General features: G+C 49.5%; 1 protein-coding gene across 1 annotated transcript in view; it reads right to left on the bottom strand.

The window, feature by feature from the left end:
• LOC142776404 (uncharacterized) overlaps positions 1-8,447 on the bottom strand; it is a 29,106-nt gene extending 20,659 nt beyond the window's left edge. Inside the window, exon 1 of the mRNA XM_075880024.1 lies at positions 8,218-8,447. The gene's annotated coding sequence lies outside the window, so the exon portion shown is untranslated. The remainder of the gene's footprint in view (positions 1-8,217) is intronic.
• Between the last annotated feature and the right edge of the window lie 17,738 nt (positions 8,448-26,185).

Raw genomic sequence — 26,185 nt, 5'->3', positions numbered from 1 at the left:
ATGTCTCACTCCGCGCTAATTACAATTAAACTGGATACCAGCGAGCAATTACCCCCATTAATCGAAGAAAAGGGTCTTTCACGTTGGGACGTGCGTTAATTGATCTCCACCAAAGCTAGGCGAGGTGAGACGGCATAAGTGAGGTAGTCGTCTTGTTGCTGTTGCGAACGAGACGGCGCTTGGCCTTTTGCCATTCACTTTCAATCCTTTGCGTGTTGGCGCCTGTCATAGGATCAACGAAGTTGACACTGCGGTTCACGGTGTGCCAGTCCAAGTTTAGCGGTGTTCCGTTGGCATTCACAAGTCTGAGTATGCACTCGTACGTGGCCCGCTCGTCGCTGTACACCGTCGTCCCGGGAAGAATCTGCTGCCGGTCAAAGCGATGGCGCCGGTGACAGTCCGATTTCACGAAGGAAGGCCTCTTCCGCGGCAGGGCACCTTATGATGTTAGCGATTTCAATAATGCTGGGGTCTATCCGTGGTGTGGCCATGAAGAGACGCTTCCTGAACTGGTAACAGCGTAGCTTGCATGGCTAACGTTACGGCATTTTATAAGGGTCATGAGGTGAAAGAGGAATAGAGCGCTCTCACGTTGACAGGGCGCCTGCGTGATGCAGCATCAGCGGGGAAAGAGGGGGTGGGTCACGGCGCCAACGTGGCGCGAGCATCTGGGGAGAAAGAGTGGATGGGCCACGGCCCTAACGCCACGTGAGCACCTGCGGAGAAAGACGGGATGGGCAAAGAGGCCTGGAATAAAAAAAACATAAAAAACCTTTTTGGACCTCTAACGTTGGTTGACATGGCGCCGACTCGACGCGAGTGTCTGCGGAGAAAGAGGGGGTGGGTCACGGCGCCGACGCGACGCGAGCGTATGTGTGAAAATACGGGATAGGCGAAGACGGTTCGAATCATACAACACCTAGGTCACGTACTCCACTTCGGCACCCCTCCTTCTCCACAGCAATGGTGACTTGAGCGGGAGTGCGAACGACGTTACGCGATGCTACGTGATATGACCCACGTATCATGTTAACAGTACACCACCCAGGGCACGTACTCCACCTCGGTGCATTGGGCGTCGAGACATGGCCAAACTTGCTCACGTAAACCTCTTAAATTTCCTTATTTGGTGCTCCCTATCTCGGTCGCAATCCCTAAGCTTTAGGATCGTGATCCTTATGAAATGCCGTAACGTTAGTTGTGCAAAGTACATTGTCACCATTTCAGGAGCCGTCGCGTTATTGTTCTGTCGAAGACGCCATCGCTTCGAGCGGCAGTTCAACCTGTAGACAGTCGGGAACAGCACAGAAGTGGCCGCCGACATCCGAGTGATGGGGAATTCGCAAGGACCTCGGCTTAATTATGGTGACCCCGGATGCAGTAAGTCGTCACGTACAATCGCCCCGGCAAAAAAACGAGCAGACCCACACTTCAGGTTGTTGCGAACGACGGACCGATCCCGCCGAAGCCACCACTGTTGCGAACGACGGACCGATCCCGCCGAAGCCACCACTGTTGCGAATGACGGCCCGATCCCGCCGAAGCCACCACTGTTGCGAAAGACGGCGACGCCAACACGGCCCCGAAGGCGCCACTGCTTTCAACTCCGCCGGGAAGGTCACCAGCCGTTTGGTAGCGTATGTTTCTCAGCCCGCGACTGCTTCTGCGCGGAGCTGATAAGACGAGCGGACGAGACGACGGTGAGTTAAACAAGGTTTATGTACAGCATATATACAGAGGCGTTACAATTTCGGCACTGGGGCCGACAGAGACTCGAAGAGCCGAGCTCTCCTCTCTAATACATAGGTCAACTTTTCGCCTAAGATCGCTGACTCACACACATGTCGCCTCTCCGACATGGGGACTCCTCTCTCATAGGACTGCCGATCGCGACGCGCCGCAGGGCTTCTTTTATTTACACCGGGTCCAACCAAAATGTCCAATCAGAAGCGCCGCTGGTCGTCAGGGCAGATTCCTTCAATGGGGCCGCCGCGCCATGCGTCAGACCACCAGACACGAGGACGCCGGCTCGCTGTCACGTGCGCAGCTGACTCAATGCACGTGGGCCAGAGGGGCGCCGCGCGTGTTCACGCCGTCGAGTTGATCGCGCCAGGCGGACTGCGGGCTGGCCTTGACCCAGATTGCCTTTTCCAGAGGCACGGACGTTTGACGAGGACTCGCTGGCATAACAGCACCCCCGCCGCCAGACAATGCACCGGAAAGACGAGCTGCTTCCACGGGGCTCGGATGTCAGGTGCGCTCGTTCACCAGGTCCCTCCAGGTTCGCCTCCAGGGCCATGGGGAGAATACAGCTCCAAACTGTTCCGGGAACACATCCCATTTTTGACGACGGATCCCAGCTCCACTGGCTTGTCGCCACAACTTGTCGGCCAGCTTCACTCGTCTCTTCTGACCATCTTCGGTTTCAGCACTTGTCGATGGTTCTGCAACTTGCCAAGAACGATTCGACAACAGACAACACACGACACAAGCAAGTGCCCTCGGTCACCCGACAGAACACCAGACAAAGTAAAGTACAACATATACCTATCTACGTGGCTATTGGAATTTTGTTCCCTCTACATTAAGAGGCACATGTGGGACACAAGACTCTTAAAGTAAGAACTTGAATTTTTCACACTTACAACAACGTAACGGATTAGAATACCACATAAAGCTGGCCCCTTGAGATCACTCTAAACGAGAGCGCTCAGCTAAGGTCGTGATGAGGTCAAAATTTTTGCCCCGAATCGCCAGCCAGAAACCGAAAGGTTGAGAAGTTACTAGCTGGAACGCACTGCTCAATGCACCTGCATTAGCGTTTACCTTTCCTTTATTTTTTTTTTAGCGAACGTCAAAGTTGCGCTGTGGAGCAACATGCTCCACTTCAGTAACCGGCCACTTTTAGGCGACGATACCTATGCGGCACCAAGAGCGGCTCACACTTTCGACGTTGCACAGGGGAACAACGATACGGCTTGCTATTGATTGACTCGTCACCGCTTAGCTCGATATCGTGTTCGATCACCGCCGTGTCTCCGGGACGGTCCGACAACACATACCCAAACTCGGAAACAATCTTTCTCAGGTCCTCTTTCTCAGGTCCTCCTTCACTTAAGCTAGGCTCTAGGTTTATCTGCTCCCGGATTACTTTCGATCCCCCTTCAATTACCTCACTAGAACTCAAAATTTCTCCTTCCTCTTCCTTTGAAGCATTCAACAACAGATTTACGACCGCTTGATGTTGAACAGTGGGTTTCATCAAGTTGTAAATTTTGTTCTGCCGCCTTTCTACTTGCACCTCATAATTTGTATCGCAAGGCTTCGATAATACTTTGGCGGGCCCTTCCCAATCAACCTCAAGCTTGTTCTTTTTGAACGGCTGCAGCAGCATTACCTGACTCCCTACTTCAAAAGCACGCTTCTTCACCGATTCCTCGTAGTGCTCCTTCGACAGCACTTTTGCCGCGTTTTTCTGGCTTTCCACTAGCGCTTCAATTTGGCTTTCCACTAGCGCTTCAATCGAGAGATCCTCACGCTGCTCTCGAATGAGCGTCTCTCGATCAACTCTCGGCAGCTCGCTCCAACTTTCCGCTACAGGCGAGAGCGTTGCAACCCTCTCGCTCTGACTCAATGGCGCCATGTCGTCTCCCCTTTCTACGGAAACCGCGCCGGTCGGTTCGGCGACGGGCCGCTCGCGTGACTGTTCACATGACTCATGCGGAAACTTTCCTTTCTGGGGTTCCGTCGACCCGCCGACAAGGTCACTTGAGAGTTCACCGCATTGAACCAGATCAAGCTGCCGCGATAGCTTCCGCGCTTGCGATCGCGTGAGAGCCATGCACGCTAAGTTGGGGAAGAACTATTTGCCCTGCTCTTTGAGAAGCTGCTCCGAGTTGTTGGAGAAAAGATAAGGAAAACGATCATTTAGCGCGGCAGACACAGCCGCTTCGGTGCGAAGCTTACCGAACGGGCCTTCAATGACAACCGTGGCGATTGGTAAGCGAACACTCTGCTCCTCGGCGACCTGCCTGATCCACGCGCATTCTCCAGTGAAGTCATCCGGAGACACCAATGAAGGATGGACAACATCCATGGTTGCCGCGGAGTCTCTAAGTGCTCGACACGCTTTCCCATTCACACTAATTTCTTGGATATACAGCTCCAACAACCGCATGTTCTTTTCCGATTCTCTAATTGTTGCAAAAGCAAACTTTTGCTTACAGTTTATCGCGATGTGCCCTTCCTTTTTGCAGTTGTAGCAGATTAGTGGCTTCCGTGATTCAAACGCCCGTGTGGTATCAGTGCGTTGTTTAGAAACCTCACTCGATTTTTCCGCTTCTGTTTTCCCTTCCTCTACAGTGTCCTTCGTAAGAGACGGGTCCTTTTTGAAATTACGGTGCGGAGCGGGTTTCGGTTGATCAGGTTTCTTTGAAAAGCCCTCTTTTCTTTCATCCTTTTCAACGCGCACTGCCCTGCTATGCAACTTTCGGCGAGTATAATACTCCTCAGCTAACTCTGCTGCCTTGTTTAGCTGTACTTCACCAAGTTTGTCCTGCAGCCAAAGTTTGACATCCTCCTCGATGCAGCGGTAGAATTGCTCCAATGCAACGCATTCCACCACTTTATCGCGGTCGTCATAAACACCTTCGCCCTTGAGCCATTCAATCAAATCGGCTTTAAGACGAAACGCGAAGTCAACGTGTGACTCATTCCCTTTTTCAGCATACCGGAACCTTTGCCTGAAAGCCTCGGGTGACAACTTATAACGTCTCAAGAGCACTTCTTTAACCTCGTCATAGCTCTCAAACGCTTCCCTCGACAAGCAAGTTATCGCGTCGGACACTTCGCCGGGAAGAAGAGCTAGCAGGTTCCGCGCCCAAAGAGACTGCTCCAAAGCATTTCGCTCACAGACGTGTTCAAACTTGACGAGATACTTCGCCATGTCCTCGCCTACTACGAACGGTGGCAGTTGATCCCGAATTCTAATACCGCTGACCTGAATCATCGGAGAAGCTGCGCTAGGCGCCTGCGAACACTGTAGGATTGCCAATTCTATTCGTTTCATCTCGAGGCGCTCCTGTCTCTCGGCCTCCTCGCGACGTTCGCGCCTTTCAGCTTCTTCGCGAGCTTCGCGCCTTTCAGCTTCTTCGCGAGCTTCGCGCCTTTCAGCCTCTTCATGTTCGCGAGCTTCTCGCCTTTCTTCACGTTCGCGAGCTTCTCGCCTTTCAGCTTCTTCACGTTCGCGAGCTTCTCGCTTTTCAGCCTCCTCTCGGCGTGCTTTGATATCCACCCAGGCCTCATCGACTTCCTCAGCCGACACTCCCTCATCCTTCATGATCTCAAGGATCGCTTGCTTTCGTTTCGCACGGCCCAAAGTAGTGCCCAGTTCCTCACAAATTTCGATGAGTTCCTTCACTTTAAGGTTCTCCATCGTTCACACTAGCCTCTTGCTGTTTGCCCCTGTTAACAATTTACTTGCCGTACCCACTATAAGTCAACTAGCAAGACGCGCAAGCAATTTTTCACTCTCCCGTGTTTACCCCCTCCGCATTAACCTTGGTTTCAAAGCACTTCGACTTTGCTTGAAACGGTCAAAGCTCACTCTAATGCTTCACACAGCCCTTCTCTAAACTACTACAACCTGAGCTAGAGTAGTCTGGTGAACTGAGGGGAAAACATCAGGCACTCACCGCATCGATGTCGCTGACGCCGGCCGATCCCGCAGCTGCCAACCACTGTTGCGAACGACGGACCGATCCCGCCGAAGCCACCACTGTTGCGAACGACGGACCGATCCCGCCGAAGCCACCACTGTTGCGAATGACGGCCCGATCCCGCCGAAGCCACCACTGTTGCGAAAGACGGCGACGCCAACACGGCCCCGAAGGCGCCACTGCTTTCAACTCTGCCGGGAAGGTCACCAGCCGTTTGGTAGCGTATGTTTCTCAGCCCGCGACTGCTTCTGCGCGGAGCTGATAAGACGAGCGGACGAGACGACGGTGAGTTAAACAAGGTTTATGTACAGCATATATACAGAGGCGTTACAATTTCGGCACTGGGGCCGACAGAGACTCGAAGAGCCGAGCTCTCCTCTCTAATACATAGGTCAACTTTTCGCCTAAGACCACTGACTCACACACATGTCGGCTCTCCGACATGGGGACTCCTCTCTCATAGGACTGCCGATCGCGACGCGCCGCAGGGCTTCTTTTATTTACACCGGGTCCAACCAAAATGTCCAATCAGAAGCGCCGCTGGTCGTCAGGGCAGATTCCTCCAATGGGGCCGCCGCGCCATGCGTCAGACCACCAGACACGAGGACGCCGGCTCGCTGTCACGTGCGCAGCTGACTCAATGCACGTGGGCCAGAGGGGCGCCGCGCGTGTTCACGCCGTCGAGTTGATCGCGCCAGGCGGACTGCGGGCTGGCCTTGACCCAGATTGCCTTTTCCAGAGGCACGGACGTTTGACGAGGACTCGCTGGCATAACAAGGTACAATAGTTGCAGGAAACAGCTAGCTGTCCCAGCTCCGCGGGACACTCACGATGCAGGGTAGACAGGGGCAAGGCTCCTTTTTTGCCTCTCGAGACGTACTTGGTCGTTGCACGTCTCAACGTGAAAAACCCTTTCCTTCGAATAATGGAGGTGATCGCTCGCCGATATCCCGTTTAGGGATCCCTGCCATATCGTGAGTGATGAGCGTGTAGTGAGACATATTATGCCATTTTATTCTTATGTACCCACCCTATTGTTTTATACTGCGCTCTTGAGCTGAGAGACAATTTTTGCTTATTGTGGGTGGGGCCCTGTAAGCGACGGCGGCTCGTCGGCCGGGTCCCATTTACAGGTACGCGCAAGTCGCGCTTAATTCGCTTCATCTTCTTCGATAAAGCAGCCTTCCAGGCGTACATAGCAGTAGCATATCCGACGTAGCCCAATTAACCAGCCTTGGAACGCTTATTCATCACATGTATATACGAGTCCGAACATTATGTCTTGTGCTGACACAGCTAGGGGAAGCGTAGTGTCCCCCGTCGTAGCGCGCGGTCGACGCGACACGATTAGCTCAGAGAGAAAAAAAAAGAAAAGTAAGGGGGGCAGCGCATCACCTCCTGCGACTCTATTCAGTTTTCCCCGTAATCCCTAATACTGAGACGCGATATCTTAATCGCACAGCTGCGCATACAGTAATAGAACGTGCCTCGACTTCTGTAATGGGCGGTTCATTCCGTTAATTAAGACGGCCTCTTAATTGCGCAGCAGCACCAGCGCTCGAATTCTGCTAGGCGCGGTTCATTCCGTTAATTAAAACGGCCTCTTAATAGCGCAGCAGCGCCACGCTTGACTTCTGCTAGGCTCGGTTCATTCCGTTAAGTAAAACGGCCAGCGTCGCTCATACACTCGCGAAATGCACCGCGGATAGCACCAATTTTTGACGGAGAAGCCACAACTACAAGAGAAAAATTTTCAGCCAAGAAATGCACCGCGGATAGCACCAAACTCTTACGGAGAAGCCACAACCAGAGGAACAAATTTTTCCGCGAAATTTAGCGGCAATTTGGCAACAACCACCCATCCAGTCTGGCAACCACTTATGCAACGCCAAAAGGAACCTTGCCTAGCGGAGAACCAACCTACCAAAGTTACAAAGCCGGGCCGGGTGACTAGGAACACCGGCATATAATTTTCCAAGTTGGAAGTTCGGATACGCGAATTAAACTTGACCGTGCGGGACGCATGCTAGATGTGCAGCCTAAAAAAAAGAGAAGAATAAGGTCATTGAGCGAAGATGAAAACAAAACACGGCGTTCGCTAGGATACCTAAGGTCGAAACACCGCTGCTTGCGATTGGTGCCGCGGTAGAATTGATCGGTGCGAAGCGCTTCTCGCGTGTTGAACGATGTGCCACAAACCGTAGCGAACATAAGGCTCGCTTCGCAAAGAAGAAAAAAAATAAAGGACAAATGACGCCAGCGGTTTGAATTTGCGCGGCTCGCTCAAGCACGTAGACCTGAAATGAACGCAACAAGTGGCCGCTCGTTTGTGGTCACTACCGCGGTAGATCCTTCGGTCCGTGGTCGACACAAACGGCACCCTGTCGAAAAAGTTGAAGGCTAGTGTAGATCGGCACAGCACCCATAGCCCGCGGGACGCGCTTCAATAACGTTAGATAAGGCGCTACGCATGATTCGATTCGAAGAAGTGCGTGCTTACCTGCGCGATGGGTGCTAACCGTCATGGACTTGGACCACCGCACGTGTTAGCGATGTTCCGTCTTTTCTCGCACACGCGTAGCGCCAGCGAGTTGTAAATCCCCACAGACAGGCCCGAAACGCTACAAGCGCTCGGTACAACTTTTTACAACTGCAAGATAAAGCAGATTATCTTGCGGGGCCTCGAACTAATCGCTATAGTGTTCTACAATCCCTCTACCAACGCCTCCTCTAAACAATCCCTGGGCAATGGCTCGCGCTCCCAGCAGAGTTGGCCTGCCTTCAGTTTTTAACAAGCTCCGCACGGTGACGCTCGCGACCGAGACTGTTACTCACTCGTCAAGGCACGAGTGAAAACTAAACTCTTCACTGCAACGTACGAATTTTCAAACTCACTTTTTAAGGGGGAAAAATAAATATAGTTTTAGGTTCATTAAGTATTATGGCTTGGTGGCGCTAGCCACCGCCCAATCTATAGGGTACAGCCATATCCATCCAACCATCCATCCATTATCACGGCAGCGGGCGGTACGAGCTAAGCGTTTTTCAGCTGCGAGAACATTTTCAGAATGAAGGCAGGAAAGGGTGTGGCAGCTGTTTTTCTTCTCATGCGGCAGGCATCTTCCTCAAGGAGGTGTTGGTCGGGCCAACGCCTCCTCTAGAAGATGTTGCCGCATGAGAAGAAAAATGGCTGCCACACCTGTTCCCTCCATTATTTTAGAATGTTCTCGATCGCTAGCGTCACTTGTGGCGGACGGTGCAACAACGCAACACTTTGCATAGCCTCCGAATTAGCGGTGTACAGTTGCAGGTCTCGAACAACTCTCGAATGACGCGCCCCTATAGGCCGCAGATGAAAAACGCTTAGCTGGTACCATAGAGTTTCGCAAAATTACCCTGAGGGCACTCTGGCGCTGCGATCGTTCAGCGACCATGGAAATGATGGGTACTGTAGATAAAGTGTTCTAGAAAGGGTTAGTGGGCTGACTGGAGGCCGTGCACTGACGCACTTTATGTCTCACCTGGTAGATGGCGCCACCACCACCTGCTAGGGAAGCGACGCGTTGCTGCTCTCGGCCAACGCAGCGTGAAGGTTAGTTTGCCAGCGCTTCAAGCACAAACTACTCTTGTGCAACCCCTGTTCATAGCCATTTTCGTTGCTTTTCTTCTTTTGCCTGAGCATATTCTTGCTTTGGCCGTCGTTTTGGCGCACGAGTATCGCTAAACATGAGCGCGTCATCAGCGGGATGCAATATACGCTGTAAACAGCCAGTTTTGTATTGCGCTCTCGCAGTTTTATTGCCTTTAGATAATTGATTTATGAAACCACTTTCTGCTTATGAAGCATGCCGTAGTGGAGGACTCCGGAAATTTTAACGTGCACTGACATCGATTGTCTTTAGATAAAAGAGACTAATGTTTTCATCATCACTAATTTAATAAGTCGCAGAGTGGCATATAAGCGGCTCACATTTTTCCACCAATATGCTAGCGTTTGCACTCAACAGTAACTTTAGTGAAGTTGTACTCTCACTAAATAAAACAATATTACTACAAACTTAAGCACCTTACGCGCTCTCAGCTGATATATTCTCCTGAAAAGTGCAAGAAAATGTGTGGTAGTGCACAGAAGGAAAGACCTATCCTAATCATGTCCAAGAAATAAAAGTGAATTTGTAATGAAGGTGTGGAAAAAAATATAGACAACAATCGTTCACGGGAATAAGTTAAAAGTTTATTTGGTGGGGCAGCACAATGACCGTACTCCACAAAAGCCATGCATATCAATCCCTTTCATTTTTTTTTCTCAAAGTGAAAGCAGATGGAAAAAGCTGAAATGGCTTGAAGAGGGCCTTGCCCCATTGTGTACTTATCAGCGTGTGCGACAAGGAGCATGTCTCCTAAAACAGCCCAACAGATGCTAGAAAAATATTCACAACTACAAATAATCACAAAGAGATGCTAAATATTTTCAATAGCACACTTGGCATAAAAAAGTTCACAAAAACACATGAACACTCAACACATATTGTTCACACAATAAGTAAAGACACTGAATCAGAAGAAATACTGAAAATGACAAATAATAGACACATTTCCATTCAAATAACCTCCATTTTTATGGAGACCTACAGGTGTTCTCGTAGATCATATTAATCGCACTGTTGATGGTACACCAAGGACCAAGGTCACCATTCACAACTGAATTAAGCAGAGTTGGCCATTAGTGAAGGGTTTATTGCTATAGTATGCGTGGCGAGTGGCAACATACTATTTCGCTTGTTTTTCAAATCTGGCATTCTCTTGTATTTGGGTCAGTAAAACAGAAAAAGAATATTCAGAAAGGATTCATACATCAAGTTTAACCTACACTTGTAAAATGCACACAGGAACAATATTAAATTTTTAAAAATCTTCTAAAGCAAGGAAAAAATGTTCAACAGCAGCGGCTTATCTTTAAGTGCTTTGCTTTCTGGCGTTTGCTGCTCTGTCTGTATTTAGCCCCTTAATGTAAAAATGAAGTCGTGTAACAACATAGAATTGTATTATTTTTTGAGAGAGCATTGAGACATGGCTTGGGCACCCAACCTCTCGCCAAAGCCTTGCTTTCACAATGGTCAGCACATCTAAAATGCTGTCTGCATGGAGTTGTTCACAAGAAAAGCAGCCCGTGAACAAGTCTTCAAGCTTCTTTATGAACCGAAATAGGCAAGCACTTGGGTAGAGGAGTCCACCGTTGTCACGAAATAGTGTCAACCTTGCAAGCTGAAAGCTTTCGTCTGGGGCAGGCGCGGTAAGTAGTATCAAACAATCTTCACCATTGCTTTTCAAAATGCACTTTCGTGCCACGTAGCCAGCAATGTAAAATATATTTCTCGAGTCGCTCCTCGCAACGTGCTGGCTGTGGCCCTGGGAAGGTATAACCAATGCCTGCGCATTCGGAGAAGAGCTCGGTGCCAAATCCATGTCTGCTGCATTTTGCGGTGTGTCTCGTGGGCTACTAACTTCCAAAAGGGAACCTAGCATGCCCTCTTCGCAGTTTCCTTGACTGACACCTTTAACTAAACCATAGAATGACATGCAGTTTACTGTTCTCAAAAACTGAGTTGGTGTTGGATGATCATTACTGCCTGAAGATTGCCTGATAATACCGAAAAGGTTTTCCGAAGGATCCTGGCTAGTTTTTGCAGTCATTAGGTATTTAAAGCCAACATTTTCAGTGAGATAGTCAAGCAACTCTAGTGTATTCGAAATGGTCATACGTAGGCTAGCACCAGTGGAATTGCTCAGAAAGCCTCCTCCACCTTTCGTATGCTGCTCCCATGCTTTGAGGTAGGACAGAAAATCCTGCAGCACTGCTGTTCCTGATGAACACGGTCTGAGGGCTTCAGCAGGGAACCGCGATGTCATCACTCTTATGAGCTGCTGGATTTTGCTGAAATATGCAAAACAGCTGTTTTCATAATTTTGTAGTTTATATTGCATGATGCATTCTTCATAGTAATGAACGGCGCAAAACACACGAGACACAAATGACGAAAAACACAAGGACGTCATTTTGTGTCTCGTGTGTTTTGCGCCGTTCATAACTATGAACCAAAACCAACTCGCCCAAATGTCGGTGCTAATGTTGCATTCTATTAAGATATAATTTTCATTTACAAGTTGGTTATAGCAGACATTTCACTACCTAATTTCAACCAGCCTATGACAAGAGACGACTCACCTGAAGAACTCTTGCGTTACATCCATCCTTCCAAGTGTTGCTTCCAACTTGTCTTTGTATAGGTGGAAAGCTTAGAGGACTTTTGTCCCAAAAAGCTGGAAGGCATAGCTGACCCTCATCTTCTCAAATCCATTAAGATCCAGGTGACACCGTGTTATGCCCGGCATCACTTTAATGGTCACGTTGGAGGAGTCTATTTTGTGAGCTTCCCTTACATGTTGCATATCAACCTGCAATGAAATTAAGTGGACCATATTGAAAAGCACCTGGTTAAGCTTGGAGATAATGTAAGCATATATGAAATCCAATGTGTGATATGCGTAAAAAACATCAGACTTACATGACCTGCAGGGGTGTTGAATCCAGACTTCAGCAGCGAGTTGCGTAGGCATTTGATGAGTTGTGGGAAGTCAGATATAAAATATAGGTGCCGTGATGCATCACTGGGGTGTTCAATTTTCGAAGTAGTAGAGTCAGCTGTCGCTTGGATCCCAACTACTTTCCACATATTTCTATTCCAATTTGCACCATCGCAAGTAATAAAATCCACAAAGAGCCCACTCTTTTCAGCTAGCATGGTTGCTTCAATGACAACTTTGGCGAGTGTGTCCCCTTTCATGTTTCCATGTGTAGCAAAGTAACCAATAACTTGACTCCATTTGCCTTGAAATGGGACGAAATGGATAACTATACCGTGGTCACATGGTACACCTTTGTCCTTGGAAGTTGTAAATGGACCTAAATCCACAAAACCCTCAATTGCACCCGACTTCTTCCCTGAAAAATGTTCTGACAGTTTCAGTTTGTCGATGACCAATCCACCGTGTTTCTTCCAAACATCAAGCTCCGCTGTCTTTTCCTTTAGCTGCTTTAGAACTCTATCACTAAAGCCAAACACAGTGTGGTATGCATGTACATAGCGCTTCAGGGTTGATTTAAATGGAAGGGTTAGGATGTTATTGCGACGAAGGTGTTCATACAGTCGAGGGCTCTTCATCTTCATGATTAAACAATCTAAAACCCAGCTTGTCGTATAGCGCAATCCATTGGGTTTTACTCTTGAAGCTGCAAAGCACTGTCGTACAGCTTCCTGCTGTCTTGGTGGAAGCCTTGCAATCTGTGCTTCTAAAGTTTCTGTTTTTATAGCAGCATTCCTGATTTGCATTTGTTCCAGCTTCTTTTTCACACTTTTCAAGCAAGAAAACAATCTAGTGTTTCTTCTGGCCACAACACGCAACTTCAGCGCTGCATATTGGCAATTCCTTGTTGCTGTTCGCCTCACCCAGGCTCGTCGGATTTGCAGTGCTCGTTTCAAATAGCGGCAAGACACACATTGTGCACCTGAAAGAAAGGTGCAGTGAATTAGGTTGCAATAACTGGCAAGGAATCTTTCGTAGTGACAAGAGTTATAGCTGTCATACTAGTAAAAATGCACATTATAAATACCTTTTTTATCAACCTGGCCAAGACACTTAATGCTGAAGTACATTTCGTTGCATGCAACCACATGGTCCTTTAGCTTCTTCGTAAAAAATCGTTCTTCATAGTCTTCGTGAGATATTGCTCCAACGCAAATGAACATACGATCACTTGTTTTCAGCACTTCTTCTGCTGCTGCCTCTGTTTCCACGGTGCCTTCCTTCAACAGGGTACCTCTGATGAACACTTTGCAGTAGCTCGCAATGCGTGACTCAAAAAACATGACCACTTTTTCCGATCGTACTTCATTCTTCGGTGTCAACATGGACGTGCAGTACACAATGCCTTTGTGATCTAGAAAGATGTGCTTAGTCCAGTGCGGCGATGGTACCTCAAGACAGCTAAATAACGACATAGACTTGCGGTCTTCCTGTGGATTTTCTGAAGAAGAAACTTCTACATTGATGGCCAGCTGTTCGTCTTCTGGCCTCGATGCTGCAGCGTCTGGATCCGGAGTATTTACGGCGTTTGTGTGCAACACCGTCGAGTTGCCACTCGTGCACAGCCGGCGCTTCACTGGCGAAGCATGACTCTCAGACTTCCTTTTTCGAGGCGGCCTTTCTTTCACTGCTTTTTTGGTGAGATACGATGGCAAATTTGGCAAAATAGTGGGAACAGCGTCACTGCTCAACATAGGCCTCCCGCATGGGATCCGCACTTCTTTGCCGCCGATGGTGTGTACATAATCGCGAATTACGTACCGAGGCTCAAAGTGGAGTTCACAAACCGCACTTGTGTCTTCGAGTGGCTTGTCCGCACGGCGTAAAGTATTCTCCCACAGTCTTCTGAGTCTCTCATCCCTGGGGACGACGAACAGTGACGGTTTTGGAGTACCTTTCACGTGAACGTAGCCCGTCTGGCATCCGGGCGCATAACAATGGTTCTGGCGACGTGGTGCCATTCCGCACTAAGTGCCGATGACCGCGAGGTGTTCACTACCAATCTACATTATTCACAACTATAAGAACTGAAAAATGAAACGTATTGACAAAGCACTGCTCGGCCGTAAACCTGCAGCGACGACGACACACAGCCAACACAGAAGCGGAGTGAAAAGATGAAAACTCCCAATTCTGACTATGTTAGCGCGGCCACACGAGCACTCGAGAAAACGAAAACCTGTTGACACTTTTTGCGCCAAGGCAACGTACCCTCTCCCCGTAGAGTGGGCTCACTAACCATTATTGTAGAACACTATACTGTAGTTAGAGTGTACTAGAACTTTTGAGTGGCGCGACCGAAACGCTTTCCCCTTGCTTTCTCTATCCCCAACTTGTGGCGAAAGTAGCGGCGGCGCTGCCATCGCCTAGTCTTCCCACTTGGTTTACTCGGCTGGCTCGGCGGCATGGCCGGCATCTCGGTTTTAGTCGCGAAATGACGAAGAAGTAGCGTCTAAACGATTGTTACGCGCCAGGTTACACAACTGGATATCCGCGTGTGCAACAAAGTCGGAAGTTATCACTTTTTAAGGCCCCGAAAGACGAAGAACGACGACTTCTTTGAGAGCGGAACCTCCATCGGCTTGACAAGCCGCTTGACGCCGATTGTGCTGTGTGCGAGTTACATTTCAGACCGCATTTCATTGTGAGAGACTACGTACATGATATCAATGGTGTTCAAGTCCGAATTCCTAGGGAAGCGCCGACACTCGCCCCTGATGCAGTCCCGACGATCTTGCCCAACCTGCCTGCATATTTGACGCTCAAAATTCCGGCTCCGCGGACCCAAACAAAGCGGCGTCATCAGTGTGTGCCGGCTGAGAATGACAACAGAAAACAGCGACGCATTAGCACTCCTGCACAGCTTTTTGTGGATACCAACGGTGCAACTTCTGCAGATGGCGACGAAGCTCACGAGGCAAGCTCAAGTCCCTCGTCTGACGCGGTTGTCACTCTTGGTGACCTTCGTGGTCTTGTCCTACCATCAAAGTCATGGGCGCTGCACGAGTTTCCTGGATTTGCTGGCGTGTCGTACGTAGCGTGCTCACTGAATCCTAGCACTCGTGAACTTTGCATTCAACGAGCCGTATACTTCACCTGTGCATACAATGGAATCGTGCAATGTGAAGCGTTCGTGCAAGAGAAACTAATCAGCAAGTCCAGTTTAGTAACTGTTCGAGAAGCCTCAGATGCTCTGCAGCTTGTTGCAAGCGTCCCACTCTGCTGTAGAGCAGCAGAAACTTCATTTTTGCCACCATCGGACCTTACCCATGGTCTACACGCGCAAATGAAGTCAAGATGAGAAATCTTCTACAGTGACAAAAGCACACAGAAGCACCTAAAATTGAGTAGGCTATAAATTGCTACAGTGGCGTAAAAAGGATGTCATTTTTCGTGCATATTTTCTTACACTCTTAATTTTTTGACGGTACACCAAGAAGAAAAACAATTTTTCCTAGAAGAGGCTTGTAAGCCAGAGAACGTGCAAATAATGACGCGAAATCTCAGAATAAATCTTTATCTTGAATCTTTTTGCATTAAACCTGTGATGGTAAATTTAGCAGCATTAGGTATCTCGGTGCATAAATCATCGATCTAAGCCAATTCATTGTTGCACTTCAGTGTCCCTTCAAACGATCTTTCGACAATAACATCTTTTTCTTAAAATGCATTTTGGAAAGACGACCTTAACTCTGTCATTCTGTTTGCTTTGTTTTATGTTATCTTTTGTATCCTGGCTTTATATATTACGTTTTTACAATTTACCTAATTGCAAATGTATTGTTTTATAAATATGTAAACCTTGCATTTTTATGTTATCAATTATGATTAACATTAGTTACGACTCTGCTTTGCAGTGTTGTTGCGTTTTTTAAACTCTCAAAATCTTCAACTACTATGTTTGACCTAAGACATTCTTTTGCAGTATTACGTATTTGAATTTCTGTGGGTCCTAAAACAATGAATCTATTCCCATATTTTAAAACCAAAGGGATGTTTGGAAAAACTCTGCTGTTCTTCAAATATTATTAATAAAGCCTACTTTTTTGTCGTGTGTGCACGCAGCCACAAGCAATGAGCCTTTTATTTGAGTCCAGCTTTGGTGTTTTACGTGGAATGGACCAAGGTTCTTCGTTTTTTGTGCACCATATTCCTTTTTTTTGGGGGGGGGGGCGCTTCCGGTGTGCACCGGCCAGCTGGTTTCTCGTCTAAAATGTGTACACTTTGAAGATTAAAAAAAACGCGCTCGTTACATTGTACGATGTGCTATGCTGCTTCGGGCTGCAGTGCGGCCAGCAGCAACTTCAACAACAATAATGTCAAATAACCTTTATTTGCGCGGAAAATGGGAGGTATGTGAATAAGAAAAAAAAGAGGGAGATCATCTTCACACTAGGCGCGACAGAGAGGTACCAACACGCACGCGGAACGCCTGCCAGCCATCCGCCCGGGTAGATTGGTCGACGCCAGCACCACCGCATCATTCCACGCCGAAACGGCCGCTCCCAGGCAGCTGCTCGCGCCACTCAGAAGCTTCTAGTACACTCTACTGTAGACTGTAGTTACAGTGTACTGTAGTACACACATTTGCCTAGTCTTCGTACTTGCGGGTGGCGAATCGTACTTGCGGCTTCGTTTATTGCTGTGTTTCGATTTTGTTTTGAAAGAAAGATTGAACCCTTTTAAACTTCGTGACCCAATTCGAAAAGGTAATTAAAAAAATAGGATGGTGAAGCGCAATTGCTGAACATTTGCCGATTTTTGTTTCATGAGAAAACAGCTTCAAGTCACACGAACACACACGGAGTCAAAAGCAGGCCAGAAGTACGAAGTTTAGACAAATGTGTGTACTACCCATCATTCCCATGCTCGGTGAAGCGCTGAGTGTTGCAGGACTTGCAGCTCCCATAGACGCTAGCGCCAGAGTTCCCTCTAGTAAGTATTGTGAGAAACTCTATGGCTGGTTGTAGAGGTGCGCGCCGAGGCGACTTCGACCGGCGGCGGCGTGGGGGTCGTACAGAGTCGGCGCACGCCGGTTTTTTCATCGGCGGCGGCGCCGGCGGCGCAGAAACCGAAACTGAAAATTCAAAAGGCTCTTCTGCCACAGGTTACTGAGTTAGTTGAAATTCAGGAATTTTAATCCAAATAGCATATGACACTACACAGATGTGTCGACATCCCGATGAATGCAAAGCGTTTTGTAAAATAGTTTTTATTTCGCTTTCATGAAAAAATAACGCGTATTTCAATCTATGTCCATGTGCTACAGTAAATGTGCAGCACTTTGCTTTTTTTTAAACTAAGATGCATCAGTTTGTTGTTGTTGTTGGCAACGTCATACTTCATGAAACCTTCTTTCATTGAACAATGAGCAAGCAGTGACGCACGTCACTCATTTCGCTTTTCCCGGATCTGATCTTACTTTTACATTGTACGCTGCACAAAAGAAGAAGCATCTCTGCTAGGAGTTTTCTTATTACAATTGCATGAAACCGCTTTTTTGAGTATCTGTCATGCTTTGAATGTAACTTTCCTTCAAACGAATCAAAATACCTACTTTTCACAATGTGAGAATCTTTTATGCAGCGGTATAGGATGCGGAAGGAAACAAATCGGCGCATTTATTCAACTAGTTCTCAGCGCGGTGTTCAATGAATGATGTGTAGACATGGGCATGGGCGAGGCGGGTGGTGCAAAAAGGACACTTGAACCCTTCAAGCTCCACCAGCACTTGCTACTCACTCTAGCGACACCAACACGACCTACTCCCTCAGTCGTGATGCAAGTTGAAAGAAGGGTTTGCATCCCCCCAAGACAAAAACCTGTTGATGGTCATATGTGCCGACGAGAGCAAATGCTATATTTGCACAGATACACAGCCCATACTGGTCACGAGCTGGGCGTCCGTTGACCACGCCTGCAGAGAACAGTGACTCCCCGACCCTTGGTGTTTGGTCAGGGGAGGGGAACACCCCTTGCAAGTGGGCCCCATTAAAATTTCTCTTAAAAACGTCACAAATAAAAATGCTTGATCAGTATGTACAGAGTCCTTCAATACTTTTCTGGTCAAGAAACTTCTCCGTAACGCTATGGGAGAGCTTCATATGGGGATCAAAGCTCCCGCGCGGTGGCGCTACAAGTCTGGTGAAGGCGGCTTGGACGGCGGCGGCCGCATTTGCAGCGTTTGCAGTGCGTTGGAGCGCGAGCTTACTGGTTTGTTTGTTGTGTGGTATAGCTGTCTACACTCATCACGGACGGCAAACTATGTGAACTACCATGCCTCTGACGTGCTGCGTACCTGGTTGCCGCTCTGGCTATCGGAGTTGTACAGAAAAAGCTTCGCTGTTCTGCCTCCCAAGCGACCGCGAACAACGCGACAGGTGGAAGCGAGCCATTCCACGACAGGAGACGGGCGCTTTCAACTTCGAGTCGAAGGCCGTTCGTGTGTGCGAGAAACATTTCGACACCACGGACATTATTCGAGCCGATGAGTTCAGAATAAGTGGACAATCTGTGCTTCTGCAGCGCGAGAAGCCTAAGCTCCGCGTCGGTGCCATACCCCGGATATTTGAAAACCTGCCGGCGTATCTTACGAAGCCCAACCACGGTCGCGCTCCCAGCGAGAAAATCCGCCTTCAAAACGTCGTCGCGTTTCGTCGCCGAACAACGATGGCACTGCAGCTTCTGTGAGCTCCAGCACAGAGCCCTGCGATCCTGAAGCAGCCGGAGATGATGGTAAGCCTCCATTCGCGTTGCCTTGTTTTCTTGTTTCACTATGTTGAGAGCCTGTATTGCCTGTGTGCTGCGTGATGTCGCATTATATTGATCCATATTTCTTCGTTTGACAGGTGGAGTGATAAGCACTGGAAGCTGCACAGAGATGGCATGCCAGACAGAGAGAAATGTCTGCTCCATCTCAGAGCTCCACGCAGTTAAAGACCAGCTTCGAAGCACTAAGCAGCAACTTCGTTTGTGCCAAGTAAAGATTGCGAAATTGACAGTGCAAGCGAATAGGAGCAGAAGATCGCACCAAGACATTCAGAAGCTTTCGGCTCGCGAGAAGCTCATTTTTGACCACTGGCTCATGAAAGCCAACGCGAAGTCTGCAACAGCTGCGCGGTAAGTTCCAAATACCCCATCACACACGTAACATTGCTATTGGATTGCCCCTTTTGCGTTTGAAAATGTTATCTCAAGGTGTAGCCTTCATTTATTCATCATGTATTTGTATCTGTTGTACCGCAAAACAATATGCTATTGAGGCAGACATTGGTTTGGCCGTTTTGTGTAGTGTTATTTCTAATTTCGGGAAAAATTGCAGGTTTGTTTGGGCAAATATACTTTCTTCAGTTTTTATAACACCATTCTCATTATTTTTTGCTTTGCATGAATAGTTTCCAACACGCTCATTGTGGAAAACAAATTTGCAATTCATTCTCTCCAGGTACAAAAAAGAGTGAATTTATGACTGCTTGCTGCTAATGTGAGGAGGTTTATTAGCCGTTCAAGACAGCGACGAGACAGCGTGAAGAATCGTCCAGCGATCGGCACAGCAACGGACCGAAGCACGAGCCGAGAGAGCCGGGCGTTGGCGATGCTGCTCGCTGCAGGCACATCTTCTTCTTCACAATCTCCCCCGCTGAAAAAGGAGCCATCCTGGCGACTTAAGAAGTTTCAGGCAAAGGCTCATGGTACGGTTTCAGTCGGGAAACATGGACGATGTCACGTGCACGCCGGCGCATGTCGTCCGATCGCGAAACTGGTTCAATGAGGAAATTAACCGGAGAGGTTTTCTCCAAAACGATGTAAGGCCCCTCGTACCGGGGGACAAGTTTCGAGGAGAGTCCGGGTGTTTGGTATGGAATGGCAAGCCACACAAGAGACCCTGGGGCATAGCTGTGATCCGGAAGAGAGGTGCTACGGGTTTCTTTCTGGCGTTGTTGCTCTTTCGAGGTGAACGCACGGGCGAGCTGGCGGCACTCTTCGGCTTGTCTAGCAGCATCGGAGATAGGTCGACACTCAGAAGCATCAGGACGGTAAGGAAGTAGGGTATCAATTGTATGGGAAGGCTCACGTCCGTAAAGAAGGAAGAAAGGTGAGAATCCCGTGGTGGTTTGTATTGCGGTGTTATATGCGAACGTGACATATGGGAGAACACGGTCCCAGTTGCTATGATCAGATGCCACGTACATTGAGAGCATATCACCTAGCGTGCGGTTGAACCGTTCCGTTAGTCCGTTAGTCTGCGGGTGGTATGCTGTCGTTTTCCGATGAATGACGTGGCATTCCGAAAGCAGAGTTTCGACGACCTCAGAAAGGAAAGCGCGGCCTCTGTCACTAAGGAGCTCTCGAGGTGCACCATGTCGAAGGATAAAGCGTTGCAAAATGAAAGAGGCGACATCCTGAGCGGTAGCGCTCGGCAAAGCGGCTGTTTCGGCGTAGCGTGTCAGGTGGTCAACCGCCACTATAATCCACCGATTACCATCTGGTGTGAATGGAAGGGGACCGTAGAGGTCAACGCCGACGCGATCAAATGGCTTGGCAGGGCATGGAAGTGGCTGCAATGCGCCAGTCGCACGTGGCAGTGTTGATTTACGTCGCTGGCAGTCAGGACAGCACTGCACAAATTTACGTACAAAATTGTACATGCCGCGCCAGTAATAGCGATGGCGAAGGCGTTCATATGTTTTGAACACTCCGGCGTGGCCACATTGCGGATCGTCGTGAAGGGAGGCGCATACTTGCGATCGTAAAGTGCGTGGAATGACCAGCAACCACCGGCGGCCATCGGGAGCGTAGTTGCGTCGATAAAGAAGTTGATCGCGGATGGCGAAATGGAAAGCTTGACGTCGGAGGGATCGAGATACTGGAAGGTGGGGCGTGCCAGATAAATATTCGATAAGAGAGGCGATCCACGGGTCACTACGTTGTTCGGTGGCGATCGAGTCGAGATTTAACGATGACAAGGTCTGGAGGCGTTTCCGCATGTCTGATCAGGTGGTAAAGGTGAGCGGGACAGGGCATCAGCGTCAGAATGTTTGCGTCCGCAGCGATATACGACGCGAATGTCGTACTCCTGGATGCGAAGTGCCCATCGCGCAAGGCGGCCAGAAGGGTCTTTCAACGTGGAGAGCCAGCAAAGCGCGTGGTGATCAGTTACTAGATCGAACGGGTGGCCGTATAAGTACGGCCGGAACTTTCCAAGCGCCCACACCAGAGCCAAACACTCTTTTTCTGTCACGCTGTAATTAGTTTCGGCTTTCGTCAGAGTGCGGCTAGCGTAGGCTACAACGTATTCTGAATAGCCGGGCTTTCGTTGAGCGAGGACCACGCCTAGCCCGACGCCGCTGGCGTCGGTGTGCACTTCGGTAGGAGCCGTCGGGTCGAAGTGGCGAAGAATAGGTGGGGAAGTGAGCAGACGGCGCAGAGTAGTGAAGGCAACGTCACACGCAGGAGACCAGGAGGTGAGGTTCACGTCACCGCGAAGAAGCTGGGTTAACGGTGACATGATAGATGCAAAATTGCGAACAAAGCGCCGGAAATAGGAGCATAGGCCTACAAAACTGCGAAGTTCTTTCATGGTCGTCGGCTTGGGAAATTCTGCGACTGCTCGAAGTTTTGCTGGGTCTGGTAATACGCCGTGCTTGGACACGATGTGGCCTAAAATGACGAGCTCGCGTGCAGCGAAGCGGCATTTTTTCAGGTTAAGCTGCAGACCAGCGTTGGTCAGACAACTCAAAACGTGCCTGAGGCGAAGGAGGTGCGTGGGAAAGTCATGGGAGAAAACCACGACATCGTCGAGGTAACAGAGGCACATATTCTATTTGAGGCCACGTAGCGTATTATCCATAAGACATTCAAACGTGGCAGGCGCGTTACAAAGCCCAAACGGCATGACGTTAAATTCATATAGTCCGTCTGGTGTAATAAATGCCGTTTTTTGGTGATCGGCTTCTGCCATTGGGACCTGCCAGTAGCCAGACCGCAAATCTAGCGACGAGAAAAATTCCGCTCCATGAAGGGTGTCAATGGCGTCATCAATGCGCGGCAAAGGATAGACGTCCTTGCGGGTTATCTTATTCAAACGACGATAGTCCACGCAAAATCGGATAGATCCGTCTTTCTTACGCACCAGGACGACGGGAGACGCCCAGGGACTGTGAGATGGTCGAATGACGTCTCTACGAAGCATATCTTCAACTTGATCGTTGATGACGCGGCGCTCTTCAGCGGAGACACGGTATGGTCTTTGACGCAGTGGCTGGTGTAGTCCGGTGTCAACATGATGTTTGACTTGTGATGTGCGGCCCAGTTGAGGTTGCGACACATCGAACGAACTCCTGAACTCATGCAGAAGATCCAGCAGGTCGGCATGTTCGGTGGGAGTGAGAGTGTCGGCGATGGCGCTGGAAAACGTATCATTGGACGACTCCCCGAGTGCCGACAGTGCTTTTGGGTGGTCGCAGTAGTCGTCCGGAACATCAAACAAAAACGAAGGGTCGAGATCCTGCACGCGGCCGAGACATTCCCCCGCAAGCAATGTGACAGGTGTGGAAAGCGGATTGCTTACGAACATGTTGCTTCTTCCGGCGGCAAGGTCAATTGTTGCGAAAGGCAGCGGCAAAGCTCGACGACATTTGAAGATATCGGAAGGCATAAAAAGAACTGTAGCGTCAGTGTAGGCGTTGCATGAAACGGGAACAAGGGCGCAATTCCCAGGCGGAATATCGGTATCTTCATGAACGAGCAACTTCGGCGGCTGATGAGGAGCGTCCAGTAATGGGACATCACACAAGGGTGAAAACTCAACTTCGGCGCGTGCGCAGTCTATGACGGCATTATGGCGCGATAGGAAGTCCCACCCGAGGATGACGTCATGCGAACAGACAGGAAGAACAATAAACTCCACGATGTAAAGAATGCCTTCGATGGAGACTCTTGCAGTGCAGGCTGCGAGAGGCGTTACTTGCTGTGCGCTTGCGGTGTGAAGCGACAGTCCCGAAAGCGGCGTCGTTACTTTGCGTAATAAACGGCAGATATTAGCGGCAATAACAGAAACAGCGGCGCCAGTGTCCACAAGGGCGAAAGTACAATAACCTTCAACAGTTACTGCGACCACGTTAGCAGGAGAGGAGCGAGGGCTTAGACAGTTCGAAAACGGCGCAGTTCTTGCCTCTTGAACTGCGTTGCTTAGTTTTCCTGGTCGGAGGGTCCGGGCCGGCGACGCATGGGGGAGGGTGATCGCCGACGAGGAGAGGGTGCGCGTTGCGGCTAGAAGTCAAGGTGGTCAGTAGGCGCATAGCGAGGTGGCGAGACCGGCCCGTATTGGACGAAGGGTTGGCTGCCGGGATGCGACGACCGGGCATAGTTGCCGAACGTCTGAGGTCGACGGCGGCAGTAGCGAGCAACGTGTCCGGGAGTGAAGCATGCGTAGCAAATCGGTCGGTTATCGGGCGTCCTCCAGGGATTGGCGACTGGTGCTGCCGCCCAAGGTGCAGTATAAGCAGCCGGGTGTGCGGGCTGTGAGCGCGTGGTGTAGGGTGCTTGCGGGAGTTTACGTACAGCGTCTGCATATGTGAGCGGCGCGGCTACGGGCTGCATCTCTTGCGAAAAGGCGACAGGAGGAGCCACAGGCTGCGTTGCATAGGATAGGGGCGCGGCCACAGGCTGAACGACTGGCGGATAGGTGACAGGAGCGCGTACCGGCTGTGCGGCACCCGGGCAGTGACCACGGCTAGATAGAGGTGGCTCGTAGTGCGCAAAAGTAACAGCTTGTGCAACCTCTTCCGATATAGCAGTGCGAAGTGGAGCAGGTAGACGGGTGGTGGTCTCGTGAGTAAAGGGCACTAGGGAAAGTTGGCGGGCGACTTCCTCTCGGACGAAGGCTCGGACTTGCTGAAGCAATGGTGAATTGTCGGGCATGGAGTCGAAACTGGACAGCGACTCAACACCAGGCTGAGGCTGCCTAGTCAGAGTGCGTTGCTTTTTCAGCTCGTCGTAGCTCTGACACAAGCTGACGACTTCAGAAACTGTGCTTGGATTCCTTGCCAAGAGCATTTGAAATGCGCCGTCGTCGATGCCCTTCAGGATGTTTTTGACCTTGTCAGATTCGGGCATGGTGTCATTCACACGTCGACAAAGGTCGACGACGTCCTCAATATAGCTGGTAAAGGTCTCGCCAGTCTGCTGAGAGCGGACGCGCAAGCGCTGTTCTGCCCTCTGCTTGCGGACAGCCGGCCGACCGAACACTTCAGCACACGACGTCTTGAAGACGCTCCATGTGGGGATGTTGTGTTTGTGGTTATTAAACCACAATTCGGCGACGCCAGTGAGATAAAATATCACGTGGCCCAGCTTGTCGACTTCATCCCACTTATTGTTGGCGCTCACCAGTTCGTAGTGCTCGAGCCAGTCTTCGACGTCGGTCCCATCCGCACCGCTGAAGACCTTCGGCTCCCGTAGCGTAGGATGGCCAGGGCAGTTGAACTGGAGCGAAGGCGTCGATGTAGTGGCGTTGGCAGTCATGACAGGTGGTAGCGTGCGGCTTCGAAGCTCCAGGGTGTAGCAACGGGGATTAAGAGCACCTTCCACCAAATGTGAGGAGGTTTATTAGCCGTTCAAGACAGCGACGAGACAGCGTGAAGAAGCGTCCAGCGATCGGCACAGCAACGGACCGAAGCACGAGCCGAGAGAGCCGGGCGTTGGCGATGCTGCTCGCTGCAGGCACATCTTCTTCTTCACACTAAAGATAAAGTCCACAGCAGTCTACACTTTTCTTCATGAAAATGAATTTTTGCCCCTTCCAAATCCCCGCACCCTCTATGGCTGCCTCAGAAATCTGAAAGCTGATTTTGGCTTCGACAGCACTTTGTTCACGGTTCTGTGTGAAAAGCTAGAAGCAGTTCCAGAAAGAGAGCGTCGAGGTAAGAAGCAGTACTCATTTTTATAATTGTATTATATTCAGCAGCGCAATTGAGACAAGATGTTAACCTACCCAAAACTTTCCAGGAGTGCTCATTTTCGATGAAATGAGCGTCAGAAAAAGCCTCCACATTCGCGAGTCGGACATGGCACTGCTGGGCAAGGTGGATTTCGCCGAACACACACGACCAGGTGACCATGGCAAAGACGGCGACCACGTGCTGGTCTTTCTGTTTCGGCCTTTTCTGGGAGGGTGGTCACAAACTGTGGGCACATTTTGTGCTTCTGGTGCTGCCCCAGGATCAATCGTGGCGAAGCTCCTTTTGCAGTGCATTGTTCACCTTACAAACGCTGGTGTTGTTGTTGACGCAGTGACCTGCGACAACTCCACATCAAACCAATCAGCCTTGAGATCTCTGGGTACGTCTTTTCAAATTTTATTTAGCTGTGGTTAGTGATGTAGTAGAAAAACAAGTGTACTATTAAACTGTTTTTCTCTCAAGGTGTCAACGGGGACATGCACAAGCTTCAAACGTGTTTTGAACACCCGTGTGAGCCCTCAAAGCAAGTCCACGTTGTAATTGATCCACCGCACATATTTAAGTGCATCAGAAACAACTTGCTCAAAGTGGGCAAGTTTTTGGTAAGTAAAAAAAAGTTGCATGTGAATGCCTTGACCTGTGCATAAACTATTCAGTTTAATAAAAAATTTGTCACTTGTCCTTATGTTGCAGCTCCCTCAAAGACAGGAGGTGTTCCACTGTCACTACAAGGACTTACTGGACTATGAAGAAGAACAGGCTGGACTCCGGGCTGTACCGAAGTTAACGAAAGCCCATATTTTCCCCAATGCGTTCCAAAAGATGAGCGTGAAGTTGGCTGTCCAGGCAAGTCATGCACTC

This window comes from Rhipicephalus microplus, chromosome X (assembly GCF_043290135.1).
Source record: "Rhipicephalus microplus isolate Deutch F79 chromosome X, USDA_Rmic, whole genome shotgun sequence".
Lineage (NCBI taxonomy): Eukaryota > Metazoa > Arthropoda > Arachnida > Ixodida > Ixodidae > Rhipicephalus > Rhipicephalus microplus.
The sequence above is the reverse complement of the archived record's forward strand: the minus strand, read 5'-3'. Positions and strand labels throughout refer to the sequence as shown.